We start from the raw sequence: 16425 nt of genomic DNA, 5'->3' as shown, positions 1-16425 counted from the left end.
CTACACAGACCTGTGGCGCTGAGTTTCTACACCCCTCAGACTGTGAGAAAAGCATGCTATCTAATAGTAAAAGCCAACAATTTTATCCTGAAAATGGAAAAAGCTCCTGGCAGACATCCTTAATTTCATCCTCGCCACATTCCTATGAGGTAAGCGTCACACTCATGTCCTACACGATACACCAGAACTTGTCTTACAGGAGTAGGAAAGTCTTGGTTAGTGCATTGAACTGATCCCAAACGTATCCTTCTTTCATACCTCAATTTCCTACTTCTTATTAGAAAGCAGCTAAAGTCTCAGAAGTCTTTTCACGTGTACACGTAGTTTACATGGTAGGAAGTGATTTTCCCCATTTGTCAAGTATGCGGAGTGATTATTTTTTTTTAAGATTTTATTTATTTATTTGAGACAGAGAGAATGAGAGAGAGAGAGCATGAGAGGGAGGAGGGTCAGAGGGAGAAGCAGACTCCCCGCCGAGCAGGGAGCCCGATGTGGGACCCGATCCAGGGACTCCAGGATCATGACCTGAGCCGAAGGCAGTCGCTTAACCAACTGAGCCACCCAGGCGCCCGGGAATGTACTCTTAAATTCTAAAATCACCTTAAGAATAGTGTTGCTTCTTCTTCTTTTTTTTTTTTTTTAAAGATTTTATTTATTTATTAGAGAGAGAGAGCACATGAGAGGGGGGAGGGTCAGAGGGAGAAGCAGACTCCCTGCCGAGCAGGGAGCCCGATGCGGGACCCGATCCAGGGACTCCAGGATCATGACCTGAGCCGAAGGCAGTCGCTTAACCGACTGAGCCACCCAGGCGCCCGTGCGGAGTGATTATTAAACAATGCAAATAGGGGGAACACTTGGGTGTGCAGCCTCCGTAATTTCAAATTCTAAAGTATTTGGAGAGCAACACTGGGAATTCTACGACACTCTCAGTAAACCGACTGTGAAAATATTATTAGAAAAACAATCATAGAACACAGCTTCAAAATTCCGTCTTCACACAACGTTTTATTATCAGCGGTTGAAGGATTTGGTTCAGTTGCAGCAGAAAGTGACAAAATGAAAACCAATTAAATCATGTGGCGGGGGAGGGGCCGTCTGGAAACATCTTGTTTAAATTGTGCAGTAAACATGTGGTTTCTAATTCTCTTGGTTACTGTGTTTCCTCTGAAAGGATGAGAAGCCCTTGTTCCCCAGTTCCCTGGTCCCCGACTCAATTTTTGTTCCATTTCTGGAGTCAGCTGGAGCCTGGATTCTTTTGCAGAAAGAAATAAAAGACAAAGAAATACAAAATTCTTTGGGTCTGGTTTGCTTTTCCTTTTTTAAATTTGAATGCAGAAAAGTACACACAAAGGAAAACAAACTATCTGATAATTTGATGTCTGAGCTCTGGGAGCAAGAGTTTTAAATTGGGTAAGCTGGCCTGGAAGTCCACGGCTAATGAAAGGTAGCCAGTCCCAGAAAAAGCCAAACCAGAAGTTGAGCCCTGGGGAGTAATTAAACCGGGAAAAGACCCAAAATACTTCTCCTGGAAAGAAATGGAAACACAAAAGTGTAATCTCTCTCCAAACAGACTGGCCAACTATCTTGAATAGTGAGCGCCCTGGATGATAATTCCGTTCTCTATCCCTTGCACTTCTCCTCAGTTCATTTTAAATAAAAAGTTCAAAGTCTACATTCTGTTGCTGTCAGACATACTTCTCACACCTTGAAGGAAGGGAATTCAAAATTGGTTTTGAAGTGTCTTGCAGACGGAGACCTTTTTTTTAACCGCTTTAGTCTGTTCCTTTTAACAATTAGCTACTTATTTAGGAGTGTGTGGGGAAAGGAGAACAGTACCCCCCACAGAAAATAAAATTGTGCTTTCCACTTTTGAGGCTTTCAAGCTACATTGGACTCTACTTCAATAAGCATGTCAAAAGACCGATTGGAAAGAATAGATTTTCTGTGCCCCGGGCCAAATCCATAAAAAAATACAATTGATCCATCTTCAGGAACGGTTCTAAACCTCTCGAAAGAGAAGGCTGCAGCTACTTTAGCAATTAAATAGACTCTGTATTGGAAATATATAATATACAGATATATGTAAACTTATCAGCGTATGGTTTTTAACGAATGCCGCATCAACCCATGGCTATTCGGTTTGCAGCACTTCTTAATGATTTCCTACAAGGAACTGATTTCATCGAAATGTGTTTCCAGATAATGAAATAAAGGGAACGAGGCAGAATAGTGTCAGATTTCGGCATTAGCTTCAGATGTTCAGGAGATTGTGGCCAGGTATAGAACCCTGGAAGTTGTCAAGGAAACAGAGTGGCTTTGTGTGTCTGGTAGGCTTTCCTCGCTTCTTCATTTACACTAACTGAAGCAGTAATGTCTGTGCCTTATGAATGTTCCTGAGTCACGTGACACACTTGTTCGGAAATATACTAAAGGAAGAATAGATTCTTAAATAACCAAGACATTCCCAGGGAAGGCCTAATTGAAAATACACACTTTATTCTGAAATGTTCTCCAAAAATAACGTTTGCCTTGAACCAAGAGTCTCTTAATTTAATCCTCAGAATAGAGACTATGAAGTTAATAATCATTGTAAAACTTCCAAGCGTTAGTCTTGAATTCCCTCAATACCTGCTCTTGGAGGAAAGATAAAATGTGATAATCTTCTTTAATCATCACAAAGTTACCTACTTAAAAGCCTACTGATGGTCCTTCAGCTCATGAATGGATAAGCAAACTGTGGTACATCCATAACATGGAATATTACTCAGCAGTAAAAAGGGAAACAAGGTAAATGACTCTCACTCAAAGCATTATGCTAAGTGAAAGAAGCTAGACTCCTATGGCTACATTATTTTGAGATTACATTAGATGTCATTTTAGAGAAGGAAGGCAAAAGACTATAGGGTTGGAAACTGATCAGTGGATGCCACAGGGTTGGCGGGAGAAGGAGTGGTTGACTACACATGAGTATGGCGGATATTCTGGGAGGTCATGAAAGTGCTTTTATGTTGATTTGGATGGGAATCAGGCATTTGTCAAAACTCATAGAACTATATACACTGAGGGGCACCTGGGTGGCTCAGTCGGTTAAGCGGCTGACTTTGGCTCAGGTCATGATCCCAGGGTCCTGGGATCGAGCCCCGCATTGGGCTCCCTGCTCAGCAGAGAGCCTGCTTCTCCCTCTCCCTCTGCCTGCCACTCTGCCTACTTGTGCTCTCTCTCTCTGTTAAATAAATAAAAATCTTAAAAAAAAAAAAAAAAAGAACTATACACTGAAAAGGGTGAAGTTTACTATGGAAATTATACTTCAATAAACCTGCCCTTAAAAAAATAAAACTTGCTTCTTACTGCCTCCCTCTAAACAAACCCACACTGGTGGTATTTTAGGCTTAGTATGTGTAAGTTCTCAGTATAGCCACACAACAAATCACATACATTATCGTTATATAAAACCAGCCCACAGATTGGAATTATTCTAAGACAAGGGGCTCTGAAGCAAAATTTCATTACAATAATCTTTTTTTTTAAGATTTATTTATTTATTTATTTGAGAAAGGGGGGGAGGGGCAGAGGGAAAAAATCTCAAGCAGACTCTCTGCTGAGCAGGGAGTCCGCCATGGGGCTGGATCTCATGACCACAAGATCACGACCTGAGTAGAAATCAAGAGTCGGACACCTAACCAACTGAGGCACCCAGGTGCCCCACAATAATCTTTATAATAATACTTTTTCACTAAAAAATGTTTTAAAGTCTCCATGGAAATATCATAATACTAAGTTTCACTTATACATTGCAGGTAAAAATGACCCAAGGTTATCTCCAGATGAACTATAAAGAGGTAGCACTTTTGGGGCACCTGGTTGGCTCAGTTGGAAAAGCCTGTGACTCTTGATCTCAGGTTGTGAGTTCAAGCCCCACACTGGGTGTAGAGATTACTTAAAGAAATAAAAGCTTAAAAAAATTAAGTAAAATAAAGAGGTAGCACTTTTATAATATGATGTTTACATATATCTCTAAACCTAGATGAATTAAGTTTTTCTATTTATGGCACACCGAACCATCAATAAGGTAACACTAAGAAACTTTTGTACCGTTTGATCATATTATACTTCTGGGAAACCAATATTTTCTTCTACTTTGTAATTAGTATTCTGATTATTATATTGAGAACTTTCAAAACTTCTGCTCATCCAGACAGCTAATATAAAGGGGACAAACACGGTACACCTACTATGTGTCAGAAACTATATTTGCTCTTTGTTATCACATTTAATTTAGACATTTTGTGAAGTATGTGTGACGATCTTTGTTTCGTTGATAAGGAAGGCAAGGTTGAGAGAGATGAAGTGACTTGTCCCAAATCATCCAGCCAGTTTATGGTACAATCTGGGTCCCAACCCATGTCTGGCGGCTCAAAAGTTGAAGGGCTTGAAGGTGACTGAGGTCCACTGGGGGATGAGAGAGGCCTGACGCTATTAAAGGTCTACACAATAAAGCTGGAACACCAGTATTTGATTCAAAATATACCCAAAGCACTTTTCATTTGCTCAAGACATCTCATTTAAGGATTGCTCGTGGGTCTGACGGGGTCCTAACTTCATCCATTTTTTTTTTTTCTCCAGCTCAAATTGATTCCCTACATTTCACGGGGTCTTAGAAAAGATTAATCTCTCAAGCCTACAGACAGTCAGGCTTTTGAACGTTATTTAACGATGTGTTTGTAAGGGAAAAAGCCAGGACACTGATTTAAAGACACCCTTAGAGTGCTCAGTGTTCTACCTACTGTCACACTTCAGGCAGAGAAGTAACAAAGATAAGTAGGGAACAGGCAGCATTTGCACAACGTCCCAAGAACGTCTGTTCTTCTAGAAAGGAGCTATGTACAAAACATACATTACAGTCTAAAAAAGACAACACTACCTCAAATTGCTTCCTTTCTTTTCCTCAGACGATTAAAAGATTAAAGAGAACAGGACTGCCTTTTTCCTGTGCTAGGAGCTCCTGTTTGGAGAAGCATGGTCCAGCTAACTTTTGAAATTATCCAGTAGTTTTAAATGACAAAACCCTTCCCCAGTGACGGATTTTTCATCTCATTTGTGTATTCTTAGAATCTTAAGGCATTTCCTTTCAGGGTGTTATTAAAATCCCTGGCATTTGAAAATCAAGTGAAATCCCCAAACTTTGTCATTAAAGGAGGGAACTATGTTTTCAAACTAAATTATACATTTCATCTGACAAATACCTGCTTGAAATGTGTCAGAAAAATCTACCACAAGAGCCTATGAACACAAAACCCAGCACACGCCGGCCCCTACTAGTCTCCTTTCGGAATACAAAACCCAAAGTTGCTAAACAAAATGTTTATGTAAGACTGATCAGAACTCATTACTCTTTTCTAGATGGAACGCTAAAAAGGGAATGAAAAATCCAAAATAAATTCCTTGGAAACATAACAGAAGCATCATGTGTGGTTATGTACGTGACTTTCATGCACGGATCTGTAGGAGAGGCATTTTGGCTTCATAATTACATTCAGCCACAGGCCTATTTCAAAGCAACTGAATTCGCAGCCACACTACGCCTTCCTCCGCTCTACGAGGCAGTTTGCAAATTATTTCTTTAACAGCTAAACCCTGAGATAAGAAAAGAGCCAAGTTCACACTATGTTTTGAAACTTCCTGACTTAAGTGTTTTGAATGCTCTTTTAACACTGTTTTGAACCCATTTTTCTTTAGTTGGCCCTCAAAGGTGTCTTGTTTTTTCAATTTGAAAAGAAAATTTTAAAAGCCAGTTAGCTGTGAAGTCCCTCCCACAGGCAGATTTAATTATGTGACAAATGTTTCCCATACTTATCATACCCTTCCATTGCTTCAGAAGCAGGCTCCCCTTGAGGGAGGAATGACCAAGTACTAAGTAAGTGTGTGGGGTTAAGGCAAAGGAAACTTACTTCCTTGGTGTAGACAACCGACCTAAAGTACAAGACAAGAATCCGTTTAAATTGGTCAGATATTGGGGCGCCTGGGTGGCTCAGTCATTAAGCGTCTGCCTTCGGCTCAGGTCATGATCCCAGGGTCCTGGGGCTCCCTGCTCGGCGGGGAGCCTGCTTCTCCCTCTCCCACTCCCCCTGCTTGTATTCCCTCTCTAACTGTGTCTCTGTCAAATAAATAAAATCTTTTAAAAAGAATAAAAATAAATTGGTCAGATATAAAATTACTAATAAATTATTGGTGTTTTCAGCACTTGGCATTTTCAAGGACCTAACTCAAATATTCATTTCCTTCAGGATATTTTCGTATGCTAAGACTCTCTCTGGTAACCAGATGTCATATTCCAATCTTTTGAAATCTCCTTAGGTGGCCTTGTTCTCATCTCCACTAGATATTGAGGAGATGCCCAGATGCTCAGAGAAGATCCAAGGGATGAGGTAATGAGACTTGTTTCTTACAAAACAGCACTGGACAGTTCACTTGCTAAAAAATGATCACACAAAGCATGTTCAGAAGAAAAATAAATACACACACACACACACACACACACACTAAACTAGAACAGATAACCACAATGCTAAAATTGAGAACATGAAAGATATTTTTCTTCCTCTCTTTTAACTTTCCTTTTCGAATTTTCTTTAGTAAGTATGCATTTTCTTTAAATAGAAAATTAAATTCTAAGAGGATTATTTCTTTACATCATAGAGAAAACAGCTTTGTATTTATGGCCAAGTCACTTTTTTTTTTTTTAAAGATTTTATTTACTTATTTGAGCGAGAGAGAATGAGAAAGAGTGAGCACATGAGAGGGGGGAGGGTCAGAGGGAGAAGCAGACTCCCCGCCGAGCAGGGAGCCCGATGCGGGACTCGATCCCGGGACTCCAGGATCATGACCTGAGCCGAAGGCAGTCGCTTAACCAACTGAGCCACCCAGGCGCCCCAAGTCACTTTTTTGACAAGCAATTGCCATGAGTGCCTCCATGGACCCCCTTTGGTTTTGCTGATAGGTAATAGTGACTTAACGGTTTCAAGTCTCTTCAAAGATTCAGAGCCTATTTATTCCATCACTTTAATTCCTTGCTCACAACAATTTGGAGCCTATAAATTCATTCTAGCAGCAGAGATCAAAAGAATCATTTCCATCATCAACACGTTTTCACAGGGGACCTCCAAGGTAGGGATTAGGAGTCTCTCCCTCCTTTGCATTTCTATGGAACTTCTTGTCCGTAAAGCTTATTTGGCACTGAGCATTATTGCTGACTTATATTCTATCATGTTTTCATGTACGCATGTGTCATTTACCAAGTAAGTAATAGACTCCTTGAGAGAGCGGTGATGCTTTTTGTCCCGAGCTTCACAATACGGTACCTTGTTAATGAGAGTGACTCAGCATTTGTGATGATGTATCAATCTCAGGCACATACCTAGACCAATCTGTGGGGTGGTGGGGACGGAATGAGCATGATAGATTAGCACTGGTCATGAGCCACCCCCTTGGAGCTGAGAAAGGGGTCACTTTTCCTGAGCATTTGCAAAAGAGAACACCGAAACAAAACAGGGGACCCACCAACAAGTAGAAAAGGGCTGAGCTTGTCAGGAGTGGCTGTACCAGGAACAGACAACGACGACACTGTGTTGGTGTTGAAGACTTCAACAGTGAGAAGATTAATTGATGAGACTCTGGGATCCGGAGCATGGACAGAAAACAGGCAAATATGATTGGAAGAATGTCATTCAGTAGAATTTCTAGCACTATATGTAGACAACATAGACGACTTAAACACATTAGACGACATAAACACATATTGGTATCTACAATAAACACCCACAACACAGGAAATAGGGAGAGTCAGTTACGGTTTAATCACGCTGCACTCTTAAAAGTGCCCATACCAGAAACTTATTTGTTTTAGACAATTATTTTATTTCTCATGTATGGAAAACATAAGCCACAGACAAATAAGGAAAAGACTCCTGCTGTAAGTTTGACAATTATGATTTGATACACCCGAGAATACAAATTGATTCATAATATAGATTCCATTGATGTGTTGCAGTACATTCTAGTCTATTTTTAAAAATGTAGATTGTTTGGTTTTTGTCTTGTTTGTTTTTGCATCTTCCTTGAGGCTCACACAGGCCTTTGCACTGATAAATACTGAATAGATATCTGATGAATGAGTAAATGAGTGAGTGAATAAATTAACAAATTGTGGAAAGCAGAGAACATAATGCTCATGCTATCCTCGCATGAGCACTATGCCCCTGATGACACATAATACAATCTTGCCATCATTTTGATCTCTGAAAAATACACCAAGGTTCAGGGAAGATAGGAGTCTGTACAATGTAGATGGGAGCCGATCTAAAGTTGAGTCAGCGTATTTCCTTCCTCTTCCAAAAAAAGAGTAATCAAAAAGCATATACTTCAGAAAACTAGTTTCCGATGTTGAAAGGCTTTTTCCAACTAACTGGAGAAGCCAAGCAGCCCCATGATAGCAACGCTCAGGTTGACTGACTAATCATCAGCAAACAGCTCATTCATTGAAAATACACACACACACACACACACACACACGATAGTTCAGATAAACATTTATGTCATGCCTCTGCACATTTCCAGGATAAAAGAGTGGACAAGAAAACAATTAAGGAAATTTCAGCAGGGCAGGTGCACAAGAAGATAGTACTTTGAAGTAATTTTACTAAAAAAGATCAATTACCCAGGAGAGAAAGGCTCGGCACCTCCAGAAGTCTACAGGACCATTCTGTAAGAAAGAGCCAAGTAATTGAAAATGCTCATGCAGCTGCATGAGCTCTCAAGATTTAGTGATGAAATATTTTTCTTTAGAAACAACTAGGGAATAGTGTGTTCCCCTGAAATTGATAATAAACAAACAGGATTTCTGGTAACAATGTGTAGATAAGAAGGCTTTCATTCAGAAAGTAGCATCATGGAAGCTCTGTACAATATGGAAAATGACAGCAGATATGACCTGATGAGAATGTAACAAGAACCCCTCCTTTAAGCCACATTTATAGATGGCATCTTGAGACTTTATGGTCATAGCCCATCTAGTGACTGTTAAGGGAATTCAAAATTGGGCTTTTAGGAGGCGGCAGCAGAAGGGTGTGTCAGGCATGTTACCAATTAACCATGCAGGCCATTCATTTAACAAACTTTTGGCAAACTTTCCCTAGGGAAAATGGGAATGAAGCGAAGTCTCAGTGAAAAAGATGGGAATAAAGGAAATAATATAAATGAAATGGTTAGGCCTTTAAAAGAAACGAACAGCAGAAACGGGGCAGTAGGGGCGCCTGGGTGGCTCAGTTGGTTAAGCCTCCACCCTGGGCTCTGGTCCTGATCACAGGCTCAGCAGGGAGCCTGCTTCTCCCTCTCCCTCTGCCCCGCCCCCTTCTGTGTGCTCTCTCTCTCTAATACATAAATAAAATCTTTAAAAAAAAAAAAAGATGGGGCACCTGGGTGGCTCAGTCGTTAAGCGTCGGCCTTCGGCTCAGGTCATGGTCCCAGGGTCCTGGGATCGAGCCCCACATCGGGCTCCCTGCTCCACGGGAAGCCTGCTTCTCCCTCTACCAGTCCCCCTGCTTGTGTTCCCTCTCTCGCTGTGTCTCTGTCTGTCAAATAAATAAATAAAATCTTTGAAAAAAAAGCAAGAAAGCAAGAAAAAGAAAAAGAAAGAGAAAGAAAGAAAGAAACAGGGAGCAGGAGAGTGTAGTAGTAAAGAAGTGGGATTCCAGAGGCAGACTGCCCACATTTGAACCATGTCTCTCCATTTACTACCTGGGCAAGTTCCTTAAACTCTGAGACTCAGTTTGTTCATCTCTAAAATGAGATCTATAGTAAACGCTCCATAGAGTTATTGTGAGAACTAATTCAAACAGTGAGCCCCGTGTGTGGCACGGAGGAGTACTCAATAAATGTTAGGTTTTCCCTTCTGCTACTATATTCATGCATAATAAAACTGTTGATGAGGGACTGCTGTATTATTATACGGACTGCAAGTAGATAGGGCTTCTTCCCACATATTAAAATCAACTTCTTTCATATGTGAATAAACTGATGCAAATTATTCCATATGTTTCAGCAGAAGAAAGGAAATGGCTTTTTATGAAGTAGCATTTCTATTGAATTTAGTAATCACTCTACAACAAATTAATCTCTGTGGCTTGGTGAGTTGTTTCATATAGAATTCCCTTTGTGTCAGTGGCAAAATACCCAAATCCCCATTTTAATATGTTATGGGCCCATGTTCTTCATTCAAGAACCACAGATTGTATGCTATAGCAACAGGAGCCAATTCTGACCATGAACATGACTAAGCCAGAGAACGGTATCAGCATCAGTGACATCTCTTCAGGTCCTGCCTGTGACCCTAACAAGAACACTGTTTAAGAGGGGACAAAAAAAGAGTAGTGGAAAGACCAGGTGTAAGGACAAGGGAGGAGAAGGAGAAATAAGAAAGAGAATAGCACATTTCTTGCATGGGGATATTTATCAAATACTGTTCTTCCCTTACGCTGCAATATGCATGGGCAAGCACACAACACATGTCATGTACGTGCGTGTGCATACACATACACACACGCCTCTGCTCACCACTCATCCCTAGACTCAGATAATAGACAAATCTTTTGCAAGATGCAGCTCCCCCTACCCAATGTTCATTCATTCCATTTATGACAAATCTTTGCCTCAAAGATAAAAAACAATTAGAGAGTTGCTCCTGGAAATGAGAGGGATTGTCAGAGAAAACGTGCCATCCAGTAGTTATCTCAGTCCCCTTGCCATGCAGTGATCTTTTTTAGAGATGACTTGAGTCAGAAAAATCTTTGAGGGGGTGCCTGGGTGGCTCGGGTCGTGATCCCGGGGGTCCTGGGATGGAGCCTTGTGCCTGGCTCCCTGCTCCTCAGGGAGCCTGCCTTTACCTCTGCCTGCCCCACCCCCCCGCTCGTGCTCTCTCTCTGTCAAATAAATAAATAAAAATCTTGAAAAAAAAGAAAAATCTTTTTTTTTTTAAAGATTTTTATTTATTTATTCATGAGAGACAGAGAGAGAGAGGCAGAGGGAGAAGCAGGCTCCCAAGGAGCAGAGAGCCTGATGCGGGACTCGATCCCAGGACTCTGGGATCATGACCTCAGCCGAAGGCAGACGCTCAACCATCTGAGCCACCCAGGCGCCCAGAAAAATCTTTGAGAAGATAAAAACAGAACAAATGAGGAGATTAATAAAGCAGAGTGGTTAATGTGGAGATAACAAAACATAACAGTTCAATTAGAGCCAGTGTTGTGCTGGTAAATGGTGGGGGTCGGGCCAGGAGCCCTGATATATAGAATTTGCCAATTTCCGTAGTGTAAATACACCCATCATAACGATTTCAAGTTTCCAAAAGACATCAACCATCTCACGAGATTCTTGAAAATGTAACAATTGTCTCTCCCAAGCGAGCGTAAGCTAGTTCCAGCACACCACTGATTATAACTATATGACCATATGGCAAGTCACTTAATCTCTCTGAGTTTCAGTTTCCCCTACTGTAAATCAAAATCACCATTATTATTATAGTACAGTGTATTTATCACAATCATCATCATCGTTGTTTCAATCCCACTTATAGCCACAGCTTCTATTTCTCATGCCAGAAGCTCCTTAAATCACATTCCAAAGTCTCTAAGAAGCACGATGGCTTTCCACCTCATGATTAGCAAAGTTAGCACAGTCCAATGTCAAAATCGAAGACTGTAGTGCCTATGGTAGAGCATCTCCCCAAATGCCCCTCAGTGATATAGTTTATCTCTAACCAGAGAGAAGGGAGGAAGGGGGGGGGGGAAGAAAGAAGGGAATGATATTGGCTTGATAAACCTATCCTTATTTTTCTGGTTATTTTCTGCTTCTACCCATCTGTCTCTCTCTCTATTAAATTAGCATTAACTGAGTACCCACTATGTGTGAGGCATTATACTACGCACTGAGGATCCAATGATGGGCAAAACAGGCAAAGTCACTGTCCTCCAGGAACCTACTGCCTAGTAGAAGGAACAGACACTGAAGGAAAGGAATAAAATACATGCAAATATATGGCAAAGGAGCCGGATCTAGACCAGGGATGGGGGAGGGGTACAAATGTGCTGGAGAAGGCTTCCCTTAATCAGCTGGGATCTGAAGGCTAGGCAGGAGTTGACAATGGACAGATGGATGCACAGAAGGCTGGTAGAGAAGCAATTGGTTGTTTGGGTCTGGAACTTTGAGGAGGGGTCTGGATTACAGGTACAATTTAAGAGTCAGGGGTATATGGGTAGAAACTGAACTCCGGGATGCCTGGGTGGCTCAGTCAGTTAAGCGTCTGCCTTTGGCTCAGTTCATGATCCCAGGATCCTGGGATCAAGCCCCGCATCGGGCTCCCTGCTCAGTGGGAAGCCTGCTTCTCCCTCTCCCACTCCCCCTGCTTGTGTTCCCTCTCTCGCTGTGTCTCTCTCTGTCAAATAAATAAAATCTTAAAAAAAAAAAATAAAGAGGATGAAGAATACACTTATCGTGATGAGCACTGAGAAATGTATAGAATTGTTGAATCACTACATTGTACACCTGAAACTAATATAACACCGTATGTGAATTATACTAGAATTTTTTTTTAAAGATTTTATTTATTCATTTGAGACATAGAGATAGAGAGAGCATGAGCAGGGAGAGAGGCAGAGGGAGAAGGAGAAGCAGGCTCCCCGCTGAGCCAGGAGCCCGATGTGGGGCTTGGTCCCAGGACTCCGGGATCATGACCTGAGCTGAAAGCCATCTGAGCCACCCAGGCGCCCCTATACCGGAATTTTTAAAATAAATAAATATTTTTTAAAAAGAACGGGGACTTCAGGATCAAACTGACCTGGGTTAGAATCCTAGATTGGCTCCTCTCCACCTTTAATTTTCTTAGCCTCAAATCGGCCATCTATAAATGAGATAATTATAGTACCGATTACACAGTTGCTGTGAGGATAAAATAACATAATGCACGTGCACAGCGTCTGGCAAGTAGTAACCACTCAATAAACAGAAATTAACTAAAGAACCTACCACCAACCACAAACCCACTCCCTCACCCCACGCTAGTGAGTAGGCATGAGCACAACCAAGAGAACCCCTTGTCTTATACTGACACAGTTGAAATCCAGTCGCTCTTCGGGTACTATTTATAAGCCCACCGAGCCACAGAGTACATAAGTGCTTGGCAATTGGGAGCATGGTGTAATTTTGTCATCAAAAATTAGTTTCTCCCTTTCTTCCAGCTTGCCAGGGCAGCAGCTCCAGCCATACACTGCTGTGGAAATAACACCACCAGCCACCCCCAAGTACTCTAGTGGGGGGAGAGGTGGGAAGAAAACCGTAATTCAAGGGCTTTCATTTTAGAATTTTTGGAAACAAATTTTCTGCACGGTTGCATTCACAATGTACACGGTATTTTCAATAGTATAAGAAAAACATATTTTCTATATATACAGGGGAAAAACAAATACTACACTGCAGGAATAAGTCACATATCAAAGTATTCAACCATATTTATTTTGTGATAAGGCTACTGAGACATATTCTGAATGACATTTAAGGACAGAACTTGTTTGGGAAATGGGCATGTCTTCACAGGATAAACTCAGTGGAGCTGGTTTTGACCTATATATGCAGAAATTATAACTGTCCTGATACAAAGTGCTATTTTAGCTTCTGACTAAAAATCAAATGTATGACTGAGAGCAGGCTTTTTTTTTTTTTTTAAGTTTTATTTATTTATTTGACAGAGAGAGAGCACAAGCAGGAGGAAAGGCAGAGGGAGAGGGAGAAGCAGGCTCCCCGCTGAGCAGGGAGCCCGATGTGGGGCTCGATCCCAGGACCCTGGGATTGTGTCCTGAGCCAAAGGCAGACGCTTAACCACTGAGCCACCCAGGTGCCCCTAGGTCAACATTTCTTTCCAAGGAAGTAATGTCATGGTGTGGCCTGACCTGCTTTGGTTTGTAAGAACTTAATTTCACATTTATCTTATGGTTGCCTATTCATGCATTCTAAAGACACATGATCAGGATGCCTGGGTGACTCAGTTGGTTAAGTGTCTGCCTTCAGCTCAGGTCATGATCCCAGGGTCCTGGGATCTAGTCCCGCATTGGGCTCCTTGCTCAGTGGGGAGCCTGCTTTTCCCTCTGCCTGCTGCATCCCCCGTTTGTGCTTTCTCTCTCTCTGATAAATAAATAAATAAAATCTTTAAAAACTGAAAAAAAGGGGGGGGCACCTGGGTGGCTCAGTCGGTTAAGCATCTGCTTTCGGCTCAGGTCATGATCCCAGGGCCCTGGGATCAAGCCCCGCACCAGGCTCCCTGCTCTGCCGGGAGCCTACTTCTCCCTTTCCCTCTGCCCCCCCACCCCCCAGCTTGTGATCTCCCTTTCTCTCTCTCTCTGTCAAATAAATAAATAAAATCTTTTTAAAAAAATAAAAAATAAATAAAAATTTTAAAAAAGACACATGATCAAGTTCAAATCCTACTAGAAGCAGAGCTTATACCTTCCTGACACACCTCCAGAAAATCATTACATAGTTAGCTCAGTTGGATATTCAAGCACTGCACAATCTGGATGCATGTGCAAAGAGGACTGGTTGGTCCCTTGCAATGAGACTAGAATTTTGAGAGTGGGATGTGAAGACCCTGTGGTACAAGAGAACAAGCCAAGTGTGTGAGCAAGACCAGAACTTTGCTGCATCGAATATTTCTGGAAATAAGTGGATCGATCACTGGTTGGGACTTGATAATGTTTTTTAAAGTATTATTATGTAGGGCGCCTGGGTGGCTCAGTTGGTTAAGCGACTGCCTTCGGCTCAGGTCATGATCCTGGAGTCCCAGGATCAAGTCCCGCATCGGGCTCCCTGCTCGGCGGGGAGTCTGCTTCTCCCTCTGACCCTCCCCCCTCTCATGTGCTTGCTCTCTCTCATTCTCTCTGTCTCAAATAAATAAATAAAATCTTTAAAAAAAAAAATAAAGTATTATTATGTAAACAGTTTCACTGAAAAGGCATTTTTTGTAATGGGATTTAATACCAAGATGAAAACTGATACATGGCCAGTCAAATATTTAAAATTGACGTATTTCTCACTGTATTTGTTACCTGAGAGTCACTCAGTATGACAATACAAGAACATATTCTGTTCCATATGCCTGCGCTATGTTAGAATTTTCCTGCTTCAAGAACCCTGCAAATATTTAGCAGCTGCCCAAACTTAATTATAGTGGTGTTCCTTAAACTCAGTGAGACATTCTATACAGCCTGGTTTCCAGGGTTAAAATTTAGATATATGCTCTGAAACTTTTCATATAAAATCTAAGCTTGGAGAGATTTGTGTGTATATTTGAGTGTTAAATTTCTTTAAAATTACTACTTATAATTTTAGACTACAGAGCCCTAAAAGTTAAAATTCTTTTTTTAACTACACCAACTTATGGAAGGGTGGGGGGAGAGAATTTACATTGACATGAAATAGTATGTATTGATAGTCTTGCATTTAGTAAATTTTCATTAATATTTGTTGATTTGATTTTTATTCCTCATTACAAAATAATATAAACTTAGAGGATTTTGCCTAGCTGTAATTTTAATCATTAGAAAAATTTGATCGCTTCTCGGCCTTTTGGCTAAGATCAAGTGTAGTATCTGTTCTTATCAGAAAAATTTGAAACATGAAATCAGGTTTTTAAAAATTTAGGTCTTAAAATTATGGATTTGTATAAACAACATTTTTTTAGGGATGATAAAGAACAACGTGTTCTTATTAGAGGATACCTCGTGGTGTTGCCATCAGTGAGTCATCTATCACAGAACCCAAAGTATTTTCCCCAAAGAACCCAAAGAAACACAATAAACAGGTAGGTCACTGGTTCTGACTTTGTACCTAGGATTTTCCTGTAAACCAACTCTGAGGTTTGTTTTCTTTTTCAATAGCCACACATAACAATGATATTAAAGTTGGCCTCCCAGTTCCTGACATGATGGAGGACTTGAATGGGTTGCCAGCTCCCTCTCCTGAGCCCGCCCCCAAAAATGATCCAGAGGGGTGTATGTATTGAAGGAAGGAAGGCTGTGAGATCCCAGAATTGAAAATGAAAATTGTAAGAACTTCTTAGGGACCGAGAAGGTAGTTGGATCGCATTGTGGGGTCAGCGGGGGGCGGGCGCGGTGTAAGACTAGAGCCACCCATCGCAGAGAGAGGAATGGCTAAAGGTAGCTTTCCAGTTACACTTTGCAGTCTCGCCAACATTTTGCTGGGAAGATCCTTCTTGATCCTGGCACCACGGCAGGATAGGAAACAATAGGAACAGTACCATCAGAGGATGCAGGGTAACATCGGTGTAGGACTCAAGCTCAGCTGTCATCAAGAGCAGATGACCAT

At 41.3% G+C, this 16425-nt stretch overlaps 1 pseudogene; it reads left to right on the top strand.

The window, feature by feature from the left end:
* The first annotated feature begins 15650 nt into the window (after nt 1-15650).
* Nucleotides 15651-15754, top strand: LOC123851803 (U2 spliceosomal RNA; annotated as a pseudogene).
* Nucleotides 15755-16425: the final 671 nt, after the last annotated feature.

This window comes from Mirounga angustirostris, unplaced genomic scaffold (genome assembly GCF_029215605.1).
Source record: "Mirounga angustirostris isolate CCGP_5_RB_7025 unplaced genomic scaffold, mMirAng1.0.hap1 SCAF_11, whole genome shotgun sequence".
In the NCBI taxonomy this organism is placed as follows: Eukaryota; Metazoa; Chordata; class Mammalia; order Carnivora; family Phocidae; genus Mirounga; species Mirounga angustirostris.
Note: the sequence above shows the minus strand (reverse complement) of the source record. Positions and strands in the feature narration are given on the sequence as shown.